The sequence below is a fragment of the Rhinatrema bivittatum genome, chromosome 8 (genome assembly GCF_901001135.1).
Source record: "Rhinatrema bivittatum chromosome 8, aRhiBiv1.1, whole genome shotgun sequence".
In the NCBI taxonomy this organism is placed as follows: Eukaryota; Metazoa; Chordata; class Amphibia; order Gymnophiona; family Rhinatrematidae; genus Rhinatrema; species Rhinatrema bivittatum.
In genome coordinates, this window is record NC_042622.1 from 196075121 (window position 1) to 196088969 (window position 13849).

A 13849-nucleotide genomic window follows, 5' to 3' on the forward strand; every position below is an offset into this window, starting at 1 on the left:
ATTTAGCAAGGGCTCTCTCTTATTCTATGATAAATCAGTTTTCATTTTCCCTTTTCTTTCATATTTAAAGTAGACAAGATAGATGATTGTCTCCAGTAAGTGTATGAAAGAAGAGATGTATATTTCCAGCCAACAGAAAAGGAAAAAAACAAATCTTGTAACTCACAAATTTCCACCACTTCTCACCAAAAAATAAAAATGGATCCAATTTTTGAACTGAAGCAGGCCTCGCAAATAGCAGAGGCCTTGTCACAGTGGGGTTCCTAAAATAGCATCCCAAATTAGGTGAAAGCAATTTGCTTCAAAGATCTTCCACACTAAAAATAGAGGGGGGGAGACCACCTCCATTAAACTGGCACTCATGAATTTGCTGCAAAAGCCAAGCATGCCAATGTGCATATGTTTTATTAGACTTCTTAAAAATAATTTTCTTGCTATTCTGCTAGCTTTACTGTCTGAATAAACCTAGGCTCCCTTTGATAACTTGACCTTCAGATTTCTGCTACCGATTTGCAAACCCGCCTCCTCCCCCCGAATCTGAAACAGCAGGTGAATTTTGCAACTACAAGTTGACATTGTTACTTTAAAAAGTCACTTCAAATTATTGCTATATTTATACATGCGTAGCGTTCAGTTTTCTGCAGAAAGGTGTGACCCCAACTGAGCATAAAGTAGCCCAATCAAGGGAGTTGGATAGGTTAAAATGCTACCCAAGGGTTTACAGTGCTAAAAAGTGGTGCTGTGCTCCCCGAGTAGGGAAAAATAACTTAAAAATAAAATGTCCTTTTAAAGTGCCATCTTAGTGTGCAGCATGAAACTATTTCTTTCCTTCATGGCTGCTGCTTTTAGCTCCTTGCAAAATCCAACAGGGAGCGCTGCACTCTTGCAGCAGAAGGTAGCCCAGTAATCGGAGAGAGAACAGCTTTGGATTTAAAATGTATTTTCTTTTTTTGGAGGGTGTATAGTGCTATGCTTTTGTGCAATGCAACTCCAGGCAGCATGTGGACCTCTTCAATAACTAGCCAGCAGCTTCCCATCTTCATTTGCTGATGAAGATAATTTTCGGTGGGAAAGATGATCATGTCGAAGTACTCAACTGAAATATCCCAGACTTAGAAAAATATGTATTTATTTAATATATTTATAGGGCTGTGACTTCCGATAATAATTTTACAAAAAAATGCATAATCACATAAAATACTACTTGGACCAGAAACAATCGGGCGCCTTTGAAAATTCTTGCTGTACAAAAAGGTTACAGCCTTGGTCTGCCAGTGGCATTTATTCGACAAAGAGGTAAGAGGGTTGGGGTGGGCCCAGGAATAGGGGAGAAGGCTGAGATTTTCATGGCAGTTACTGCCTTTAAAAACAATAAAAACGAATGACATTTCAATTCCTTTTCTTTCCTTTAAAAAAACAAAATGAAAAACTAGCGGGCCCTAATTTAAATACAGAATCACGTGCCCAGGAGAGGTGCCTGGGCACGCGTCAGGAGAGCCGGCGCTCTGTATGGAGCACCCGCTCTCCCGACACGTGTCCCTAGTGCCTCCTTATTAGCAGAAGTGGCGACTGTCAGAGGGTCTGACAACCGACACTTAATTTTACTGGCGTCAATTTTCGAACCCGCTGATAGCCTAAAATGTGCGGCCAAACAGGGGCTAAACGGTGCACTCGGCCGAGTGCACTGTTCTGTATTGGCCTGATTATTGGGAACAAATGGAAAGGTAGAGTGAGTTACCTTGTAGGGGGACAAATAGGACAAGCAGCTAAGATGGATTCTCAGATGTGAGCAAAGATGGACATTGGCCTATATTGCTCTGTGGACAATGCAGAAATAAGGAACTTTTCCAGACCTGCTATGTACATGTAGGCCTCTTTATTACTTTGGGGCCAAACCATGAAGGAAGAATTATCAGTTACTGTCGCTTGCAAACAGCTGGTAAGCTTCAAGATGCCCCTGAGTTTAACCAAGAGAAAGAGAACTCAAAAAGGGTGTGAACAGAGAGCTTATCACACCCTGAATTGTGTCTCCTCAGTACTACGCTTGAAGACACTGAATTATGCATAGGTAAGCCTTAAACGCAGCAAGGAGCTAAGCACTTTGGGATCATCATTTAGGCATCAGAAGAACCATCAGACTGATCAAAGAGTCACCATCAGAGTGGTCATTGTCGTTGTCATCAATTGGTAATCCATTGCAAAAGGAAGACATGACCCATCCAAATGCTGCCTAGCCTCCCTGCACCTGGCTGAAAAAAACTTGCAGAGACAAAGGGCACAGCAGAGCCAGCCCAAACGTTACAGGTATACGTGAGCAAAGAGCTGAACTACTCTTGTTGCTATTCAGTGACAATGATTGCCCTCTTTAGATCAGTGCTGCAGAGCCAAGAAGAGCTGATACCTCCAGAGCAAGAAGCCTGGGGCCACCTCCCCCAAGAGCCTCCGTCATCACAAGTCCTGTGTATTGATGAGAAACTGAGGGCTCCATTCCTAGCTATGCTTAGTGGGTTATTAAGTTAGGCTCTTTAGGACCCCTTATGCAAGTCAAGACTAAGACAATGTGATGTTAAAATTAATTCTGTAACCTGATAAGCACCGGATGCCAAGCATGCTTTTGTAACTGTTTGTTTGTTTTGCTTAATCTAATGAGAAGCATTGTCCCTGTACTAGGGTTATTATGGTAATTCCTAAATAAATGATTTTCTCAGACAAACAGTATATAGAGGTGTTTCTCTAGCTGGAAAAAAGGGAGCAGGGGGGAGAGGTAATGAAACCCTAATTCCCCCTATACCCCAATATACAGTATATAGAGAGTCGGTGGGAGAGGGGACTCAATCCCACACCACTAAATCAAACATTCTTTCCCTCATAAGATATTTCAAGTAGTTGTGGATCCACACAGGGTCTGGACTGAGTCAGTTAAAGTTCAGCAGGAGAATTATTTGCATCCCATGGCTGAATTTTTCCAGGCAGAACTTGTTTAGCCAGGAGCTGCTGTTAAGTTACGAAGTACTGAGCAGATCTTTGGCAACACGAATAACACGTAAAATCAAAGGTCCCATGGAAGACAACTTTATTAACATTCTTTAAACCTAGTAACGCATTCAGTGATTGGCATGGGGGAAAAGTCCTGAATCAACCATGCATGTTATGTTGAAATCTGAATGCAAACTTAGCAGTGAAAATGGTATATTGTTGAATGGATTTGGAGATGGGAAGCTGTGCTCATCAGTAACAAGTAAATGCATATAAAGTTATCCGAGAATATTGAAGTGAGATCTTTGAGGCACATGGAAGTAGAAAAGAAAGAATTCTGCAGATACAGTATCCTCAGTCATTTTTTTAAATGTATAACAGGGTTCCCCACACTCCAGCCTGTGCAGCTCATTCTTACGGCCCGCTGTGGGATTCGGCCCATGGAGGAAAGGTTGGTTTTCTCACACAGCATCAACAGCAGCGGAATCGCTGGGTTTCCCAGGCCTCGCCAGCAAAAGTGAATGATGACGCATGGCAATGGCAGCAACTGAAGAGCTGTTGGGGTTTCCCAGGAGTTGGCTGATTCACTGCTGAATTGAGTTGCTGATGGGGGAGAACGAGCCCAGGGAGGTGGAAAGGGAAGGTAGGAGAGAGGGGGGGGGGGGGGAGGGGGGGGAGGGAAGGGGTTGAAAGAGAGAAGGAAGGGGAAGAGAAATGAAGGGAGGAGGGTGAGAGAAGGGAGATGAGGGGATGAGAGAGGAAAAATAGTGAGAGAAAGAAGAAAGGGAGATGAAGGAGTGTGTCATACACACGCACACACACACACTCTCACTCTGCTCTCGCAGGGTTCCCATTTTTTGAGAAATCTAGAAATACTATTATTGGCACGCTTACTTTCTTCCTCTCCCTTGTCCCTTGTCCCTCCCTCCTGCTTCCCCCTTTCCCCAGCATTTCAAATCATCAGCACAGGCGGACATGCCCCCTCCCACTCAGAAAACTCAGGTAGGGGGTGATCCCGCCCCACTGCACCCAGCCCAGCCCTCTTGATGACATGACATGTCCTATGTGGCCCTTCCCTGGAATAATTCATGTTGCTATGATGCTGTTCTAGAGACAGCAGTGTAAAGCTTCACTGTAGCATCTTTCAGGAAGTACCATGGATGAATGAAATCATGTTCTATGAGAGAAGAAATAAAAGGAGATCCAAAAGTGTGGGCGCCTCCCGAGCAGCCTTATGTCATACACGAATAACCAAAGAACAGCAGAGGAAACCTCACTTTACTAAGAGGGTGAGGGATTCCTGGGATAACCAAGCAGAAGGGGTGGTGGAAACCAATACTGTGCCAGAATGAAAGCATGCCTGGGACAGAACTGGAGAGCAGTGGCAGGAAGAGGATTGGGAATTTGGATAAAAGAGATAAAGTGGGGCTGTGCCTGGGCGTCACTTGAAATAAGGGATCATGCATACTCGTCTACCCAGAATAACAGAGGACCAAAGAGGGAACAGAAGGCAACAAAACTGACTTAGATAAGGAGCGATATCCTTTGCAAGGAAAACCTGGACAGCTAGGATATATCCTTAATTAGAGCAGGCTAGATAAGGAGCAACCAGGCTTGACTGGAAGGGCCAATACATCCATATCTGCTATAATCTACAATGATGTTACACAGTTTTCTCCTGAGACCCATGGTTTATTAACCAGTGCCAGGCAGTCTGGAGCTTCACATTACATGCTGCTCTAACATACACTCGCTGCTGTGCATGTAGTGTCTTTTGGCTTGGATTCTGCATTTGTGGAACCATGTATTGTCACGTCTGTAAAGACTACTGCATCATCCTATCTACTTTAGGGCCACATGTGCTTGTGAGGGAGTCTACAGGAAGCTCCTGCAGACCACCTTAAGGGACCAGCCACAGTTATCTGGCCCGGTCCTCCTTAAGTCTCAACCCAGCAAGGGATTCTGCACCCAGGGAAGATCCCTTCAGCCTAGTATACGGGCCGATACAGTAAACCGAGCGGGAGAGCACCCGCTCTCCTGTGCGCGCAATTCAGTAAGTTAATTTATTTAAATTAGGGCCCGCAGTAAAAAGAGGTGCTAGGGACACTAGCGCGTCCCTAGCGCCTCTTTTTTGACGGAAGCGGCGGCTGTCAGCGAGTTTCACAGCCGACGCTCAATTTTGCCGGCGTCGGTTCTCAAACCTGCTGACCGCCACAGGTTCGGAAACCAGACGCCGGCAAAATTGAGCGTCCGGTTTTCAACCCGCGAGCCGTGGGTCCATTTACATTTTTTTTTATTTTTAACTTTTTTTTTTAACTTTTGGGGCCTCCGATTTAATATCGCCATGATATTAAGTCAGAGGGTGCACAGAAAAGCAGGTTTTACTGCTTTTCTGTGCACTTTCCCGGTGCCGGCAGAAATTAACGCCTACCTTTGGATAGGCGCTAATTTCTTAAAAATAGTTATAAATATAGGGGAATGATGAGCCGCAGCCATAAAAAGTGTGTGTGTGTGTGGGGGGGGTGATAGTGTGCAGCCGGTCGTGTTGCGGCAGTATGTTTTTGTCCACCGCGGTTGCGACCATGCCGCAGAATTTCACCCCTATAGCGCCAATGAAAAAAGCTGGTGTTATTTCTGGCGCTACTGCCTGTGATAATGTCTGTCTAAAACATTATTGCCCAGAGCGGTAAGGGAAAGAACATGTTTCTAACCCTGCCCTATCCCCTCCCCTTTTCCTCATATAAATGCTAATGTCACGAGGCGGTGGTTATCGCCCTAACGCATGCGATAAGGCCACATTGCATTTTAATGAATGACCCTGTAATTTGAATGTCTAAATATCGCTACTTATCTGGTTAAGATCTTTTCTACACTATTTCTGTTTCAGACTTTGCAAACGTGTGTCCCAGCATAGCCCATTTTATGTTTTTATATTAAAAAGCCAACAGAACACAGTATCCCCTTTATCCTTGCAAGACATTTTACCTACCTGCACGAAATAATCCTGATATAAAGACAATGCTGTATTTGTTGTTGCTAATATTGTAAAGCTGTTCTATTATAAAGATATTGCTGTAGAGCAACAAAGACCAGTTGCTGTGCTATCAGTGCCAGACTGGACTGCCTGCCTGTGCGCTTCACGTCAATGGGCATCCCTTACTATACTGGGTGCAAGTGGTTCTTTCATATATTGCACAAGACATAAAGTAACTACAAGAAAGGAGACATGCAGCTAGGGATGAGTGCTTAGATTCTTCACCACTGGAGGGTAGAATTGTAGTAGCTGTGTTTGTACCAGAAAAATTGTATTCTCTGCAGTGCTGGGAGGTACCCAGAGACGATGTTGTACAAAGAGCTTTCGAGACTACTTAGGTCTCTTCTTCTGCTATTGCAGGTGAGATGGTGGCCTAGTGTTTGGCCTAAGGGAATCGGGAGCCCCCCCCGCCCCCTCAAAAAAGAATCAAAACGGGGCCTCTCTGGGCGTTTCTGTGCCCCCCCCCCCCATCCCTCCCTGTAAATAAGATGGGACCTTCCTGGGTCCCTCCATTCCTTTTCATCTGCAAACAGGCCAAGCTTGGGCCTCTTCCATAGGAGTCTTTCATGAAGAAAGGAGCGGGAGTGATCCCCACTCGCTCCTGCCCCGCCGGCTCCCATTTCAAAATGTCACCGGTATAGGACCTGCTGGTGCCATAAAGCAGTATGGCCGGACAAACCACGGAGAACAATCCTACGAATGCACCAGGGATCCCAGATGGTGGCTCACAGTATCAATCGTAAATATTTGCTTTTTTTATTTTCACCTCGTGCAATAATTCTTAGCTGCTTTTTTTTTTTTCTCATTAATGCTCTTCATCTATGTAACATGAATCACAAATCACCCTTACCTCCCAAATTTCCAGCTGTGAAGAATTTGCCTTTCAGGCACTGTTAACTTACTCATTCTCCAAACAAGTTGCTTTGGCTCGGGGACTCACAATTCAGCCTGGTGTTTTAAATCACTAAATTGTAAAATCTGCTGGAGATGCAGGCTTCAGGCCCAGCTCCATCACTCACCGCACGACCTTGAACAAGCTATTGAAACTCCTTTTGCTTAGACTTAAGATTCATAAATTGTCAGGGGGCAGGGACCTTAAACCAATAATTTATCTTGCATGGTAACTGTGTGTATTGGCATGATTTATACAAATAAGAATTATTATTATTAGCAGAGTTGTAAATTTCTATGCAAGAAACTAACTCTGGAAACTCAGGGAGCCAGTGAAACACTCTGAAGTATCATCAGGCACAAGAACTACAGATTGCCTCCCTCATTCCACCCATTTAATACTGGATGTGCCACAACTGTGTTCATGTGCAAAGGAAATGATATTTAGAAACATGATGGCAGAAAATGACCATACAGCATATCTAGTCTGAATGCAAGTGAATAAAATCTCCTGTGATCACGTGTCTACACAAGAAAGCTGTACTCTCTGATTATGGATCAATATTTCAAAACACACACACACAGCAAATAGTAGCAGCTGACTTTGCAATGAATTAAGCAATTACCCCCTACAGGGCCTGATTCACTTAAGACTTTTATTCCCTGGGTGTATGGGAAAAGACCTTTGTTGTTTTTCCAAAGTTTGAGAGATTTATTTATTTATTTAATTTAAAGATTCTTCTATGCCGTCGTTAAGTTAGATAAGCATCACAACGGTTTACAGTAAGGCACGATAATAAAAGGAATGGTATAGATTACAACTTAATCATGTGCCATCATAGTACGGTAACATTTTAATACAATAAACTATGTGTGTAAGTTAAGCTTGTATATTGGGACCAAATTAGGCAGTTTATATTTAACCTTAATATGCATTTGTATGTTACAAGTAACAACTTCAATATTAGTGCGTCCTTGTTAATCAACTGTTTTTCTCCTTCTCTTTATTAGGTGAATATATATATATATATATATATATATATATATATATATATATATATATATATAGTAGCATATATACGAGTGCATGCCATTTTAAAAAAATGCAACATACATGCATAAATCAGGGGGTGTGCCGGAGCATTCCGGGGAGGGGCCAACATTTATATAAGTAAATTGCTATTTTACAGCCTGCCGAACGGGCCGATACAGTAAAGTGCGCTCAGTCCGCCTAAGTCCCAGCGGGCCGAGTCCCTACGGGCTCCTCCTGGGGGGACCGCGGACTTCCAGTGGCGAAGACACACTTCCGCTCCTCAACCTTTGGAGAAGATCCACAGGTTCTCCCGTCGGGAGGCGAGGCAGGAACGAAGATGTGACCAGCTGACCCTCAACACTGTAGACAGAGACGACTGTGGAGGCGATGAAGAGTTGTGACGTCGAGGAGCGGAAGTGTGTCTTCGCCACTGGAAGTCCACGGTCCCCCCAGGAGGAGCCCGTAGGGACCCGGACCGCTGGGACTTAGGCGGACCTTTGAGAGGTCAAGGGAACGGATGTTCGGTGCAAGGGCTGACTGGAGCTTCACCCCTGGAAGCCGCGGTCCCCCCGGGAGGAGCCCGTAGGGACCCGGGCCGCTGGGACTTAGGTGGGTCCTTGGAGACGATGGTCAGGAAAAAATCCAAGGTCAAGTGCCAGAGGGACACAACAAATTCCAACTTAATCCGAAAGTTTTATTTTCTTATGTTTCTAATCTTATCAAACCAACAAGTATCTCACCATCACTAGAAGATCTACAAGACAAAACCAATAAATTTGCGAACTATTTTGCTGAAAAAATTTCACTCATTTTAGACAAATTAGCTACGAAACTAAACAGGTTATTTCACTCCCATTGAATCCATCTAGTAGTTCGTCCAATTTTGAATTAGCATCTTCTATTGAAATAGTTAATCTTCTTAAGGGCATGAACCCAGCAGCGCATCCCCAAGATCTTTTAACCATTAAATCTCTACAATCAGTACCCGACATCGTAGCTCGGTCGTTAGCAGATATTATAAACATTTCCTTAGAAGAAGGATGTTTTCCCGATTCGCTCAAATGTTCTGTGGTTAAGCCCTTAATTAAAAAACCAAATCTTGACCCAGAAAATTTAGCTATCGCCCTATATCGACAATACCTTTTCTTGCGAAACTTTTAGAAAAAGTTGTAAATAAACAACTGGCAGAATATGCTGAAAATTACCATTTATTTTTTCCATCTCAATTTGGATTTCGGAAATCACATAGTACAGAAACCTTACTTACTTCCCTCTCAGATACCATTCTGAGAGGGTTAGATCATGGAAATTCATATCTCTTAATTTTATTATTCATATCTCTTAATTTTATTAAGAGATATTCGACACTATAAACTACGAGTCCATGAACTGTAGACTTAAAGAAATTGGTCTTAGAGACACCACTCTTGCCTAGTTCACGTCTTATTTAACAGAGAGATCATTCAAAGTTAAAATAAATACAGTAGAATCCAAAGTGATGAGATTGACAATGGGAGTGCCACAGGGTTCATCCCTTTCTCCCACGTTGTTTAATATTTATATGGCACCATTATGTAGACTGCTATCAGGGCTAGGACTGGTTCATTATATATTTGCGGATGATGTTCAGATATTTCTCCCAATCAAAGATTCATATAATACTACTCTGAAATTATGGGATATTTACTATAGTTCTATTAATCAACTTCTTACCCAGATGTCACTTTCCCTCAATAACACAAAAACGGAGATTTTATATATTTGTAACAAGTTTACCGATAAAATCACACTAGAAATTAATTGTAATCCGCTCTCTTTAAACATTAAACATGAAGTTAGGAGTCTTGGCACCATACTAGATAGCGAATTTCATCTAAAGGCATTTGTAAAGACTATAATAAAAGATGTTTTTTACAAACTTCGGATTTTAAGGAAATTAAAGCCTTTGTTGCATTACAATGATTTTCGAACTGTGCTTCAAGCATTACTACTAACAAAACTGGATTACTGTAATGCCCTCTTCTTGGGCCTTCCATTGGCAACTATTTGTCCACTACAACTCTTGCAAAATGCGTCCATGCGTCTGTTAACTAACTCCAAAAAATTTGACCACATTATTCCAGTTTGATGAACCTTTAGTGGCTTCCTATTAACTATCAAATTAAATATAAATGTCTTATGCTTAATGATAAAGCTATCTATGGCAATAACAATGAATGGTTGAATGCATCTATTCATATTCATACACCCTCACACAATTTAAGGTCTTTAGGCAAGGCACTTCTCTCAGTTCCTTCTATTAAATCAGCACATCTTAATGCAGTTAGAGAGAGGGCCCTTTCTATAGCTGGCCCAAAATTGTGGAATTCTCTTCCACTTGAGTTACGTTTAGAGGAGAATATCCAGTCTTTTAAGAAACAACTAAAAACATGGTTATGTACACAGGTTTTTAACACTACAGTATGATTTTGAACAACTCCCCCTGTGAAATTAGAATATATTAAGAAGATATTTATTTTTTTATTAACCCTATTTTGCTAGTTTGATTTTGAGAGAATTGTATGTATTTTATTATTTTAATTGATTATAGTATAATTTTATGTTATATTATTCATAGGGTTATTTTATTTTATTTTATGATATTTTATTTGATTTTAGGACATGTCATTAAAAACTGCCCATTGTCTTATTGTAAACCAAGCCAGCCAAGCTGCACATTTTACTCTCAGAAATTAACGCCTGCCAGCACCAGCAAAGTGTACAGAAAAGCAGAAAAAACTGCTTTTTTGTAAAACTGCTTTTCTGTACACCCTCCGACTTAATATCATAGCAATATTAAGTCGGAGGCCCCAAAGTTAAAAAAAAAAATCTTAAAAAAATAAATAGAAAATCTGCCTGCGGCCCGCAGGTTGGAAAATGGACACTCAATTTTGCCGGCGTCCGTTTTCCGAACCCGTGGCTGTCAGCGGGTTCGACAACCAATGCTGGTAAAATTAAGCGTCGGCTGTCAAACCCGTTGACAGCCACCGCTTTTGTCAATAAGGAGGCGCTAGGGACGCGCTAGTGTCCCTAGCGCCTCCTTTTACTGCGGGCCCTAATTTGCATGCCTTGGCTTGGTGAATTGCATCGCCAGGAGAGTGGCCTGGGCATGCGTCGGGAGAGCGGGCACTCGCCGGCTCTCCCGCGAGGTTTACTGTATCGGCCCTAAAGTGATGCGCGTAAGTCTCTTACTTGCGTATATTTACTCCTGCTCAGTATCTGGTGTAAGTGATTGTAAACATCTTAAAAGTGAAAAAATGACTGGCTGGGGTCTCTGGGTGAAATGGGGGGACTTCAGGCTGAAGAGCCAGCATGGTCTATACGAGCCGCAGATGGACTGGGCAAACTGGTAGACTAATTGGTAAAACTGGTTACTTCATTGCTGCGTGCATGTTATAATATCCCCTGAGTTATGCATGTAAAAACCAGATTACGGGGGTAAATGCATCTGATTAACACAATTAAAATCTACTCATAAATCCTTTTAAAATTTGAAGTACAAATACATAAGTATATCATTTGCATACACTTGTCCAGCTAAGTAGCACCTACATACATGAATGGACAAATTTGAACTTATCTGGATAAGTAGCAACACTTACCCGGCTATATTGCAATTTATCTGGCTAAGTAGCAGCAGGCACTACTTAGCCGGATAAGTCTGAAAAGTGCTACTTGTTCGTTTAACTGGGACTCACCCCACTTATTGCCATTTTTTTAACTCACTCCCAAACAAGAGTGATCCTTTAAAAGACAATTTCGGAAGAGTAGACTTGGAATTTGTATCTGCCGACCAATTCCTCAGCCATAACTGACTCCTGGCCGCTATCACCGAAGCCACTCCTCTGGCAGAAGTCGCAGCCCACAAAAAAGTGTCTGCTGGTTCCATCACTGCCCTGGAATTCAAACCAGACTTTTCAACTTCCTCAGAGAGAAGCAAGCAAGAGCAAGCCACCAGGCGGCAGCAGCAAGAGGCCATCTGCATATTCATGCCACCACCTCAAGGCCTGCTTAAGGATAGCCTGAATTCTCCTATCCTGTGCATCCTTCAATGTCGTTCCCCCTCCTATAGGGATAGTCATCCGCTTGGTGACGGCACACACTAGTGCATCCACTTTCAGAAAGCACAACTGCTCTCTCGCTGCCAGATCTAGGGGCTACAGCACTTCCAAGGTTCATCCCCCTTTAAAATTAGCTTCTGGGCACCCCATTCAATATCAATCAATTCTTGAAAAGCATCCATAATATTTTATGCAAAGAAACTAAAATGGGATTCTTCTTTGGCTCAGACATGGAATCAGCACCCGACACCCCCAGCATCTTCAGTGTCTGGGAGATCAGAGCTGGCAACATTGTTGTGTACGGTTCCAACCCCAGAGGAATTTCCCCATCCTCCAAGGAGTAAGGATCACCTTCATTTTTCGTGCCATCTGGGTCCCTATCTGGGTCCCTATCAGCATGACCCATAGCAGGTCTAGACGTACTATGATGCTTACCAGTGGCACCAGGTGTGCAAGGATCTGCGATCTGAACTCTTAGGTTTGGCTAGCTCCATCGACTGGGCCTGAAAAAGGACTGCAGCCCTTGAAAAAATTCCTCCAAAGAAGGGTAGAAGGATCCATACCAAAAACAGGGGCACCCACTGAGTTGCTTTCCCCTGCTCATGAACCAATTAGAGGAGCCCCAAAACCAGGCGAAACCTCTGGCAGTTCCCCCTCTGGTCCCATTCCCGCATCGTGTTGGGAAGGGCCGGGCTCAGCAAAATCAGCTGGAGACAATTCTCCCTGAGCCTCCAATCAGTGCTGACACAATTTAGAGGAGATGCCAGGCTGAGATATCCGAATATCGCAGGCAGCACAAAGTATAAGGCACTTAGGCTTCTTTGCTACTGGTGCCATGGATAAACACCCACCAGCAGCATGCTCCCATAGGTGTCTGACAATTGTGCGCCCAACTGCGCGTACGCACAAGCGAGCCTGGAGAAGGCGCCCAAAAACAAGCACTGCTGTTGTGTCCGTCGGTGCCCGACACCCTCTCTCCGACCTCCTTACCTCTCTGGCGCCTCCCTCTCCGTCCGCGGGAAGACTGGCTGCCACTTGTCCTCGGGCGTTCCCGGACTGGCTCGACGCTGCAATTGCCATGTTTCCTGGAGGCCTAGGGGCGTGTGCGCGGCGCGGCCCTGATTTAAGTACCGGCATTGGCGCGAACCTCGGGGGCATCCCCTGAAGATGACGTCACCCGTGACGGATATTTAAGGTCTTGGAATTTGCTAACACATCGAGTTAGCAAGGATTGACAATGGACTCGCTTTGTGAGTGCCTCCTCGGACTTACCAGAGGTACCCGCTCCTCGGGGGCCTCGCTCTCTCCTTGTTTTTTTCAGGTGACAGTCTGGAACCAGTACTCGCTCCTCGAGGGCCCTCATCCCAGACTTACTTCGTTTACTCTTCTGCCTGGAAGTCTTCACTACCAACTATCTCAGCTACATCAGTGAGTTACCATCGTTCTCTCTGAGCTTTCCCTGGAACCAGGTACCCACTCCTCGTGGCCCTATACTTTCCAGCTCCTAGGACATTGTGTGAGTGTTACCATTTGCATACCCTGCCTACTCACTATATCTCAGTCTCTCTTCAGCTCAGCCTCCAGGGATTGCTGTTCCAGTATCTGAGGGACTACAGCCCAGCCGGGCTTGCCAGCTCAGTACTGCCATCTCTGGTGGTTCAGTATACTGTCTAATAAAAGATCTAGTGTGTGTTTGTCTCCTAACTCTGAGCCTGACCGGTGGTCCCTCTCGGGATCATCCCCTGGGGGCGTGGTCATCTGCCACTGGTCCAAGGATCCACCCTCAACTCTCATATATAACTACAGATCCCTAAC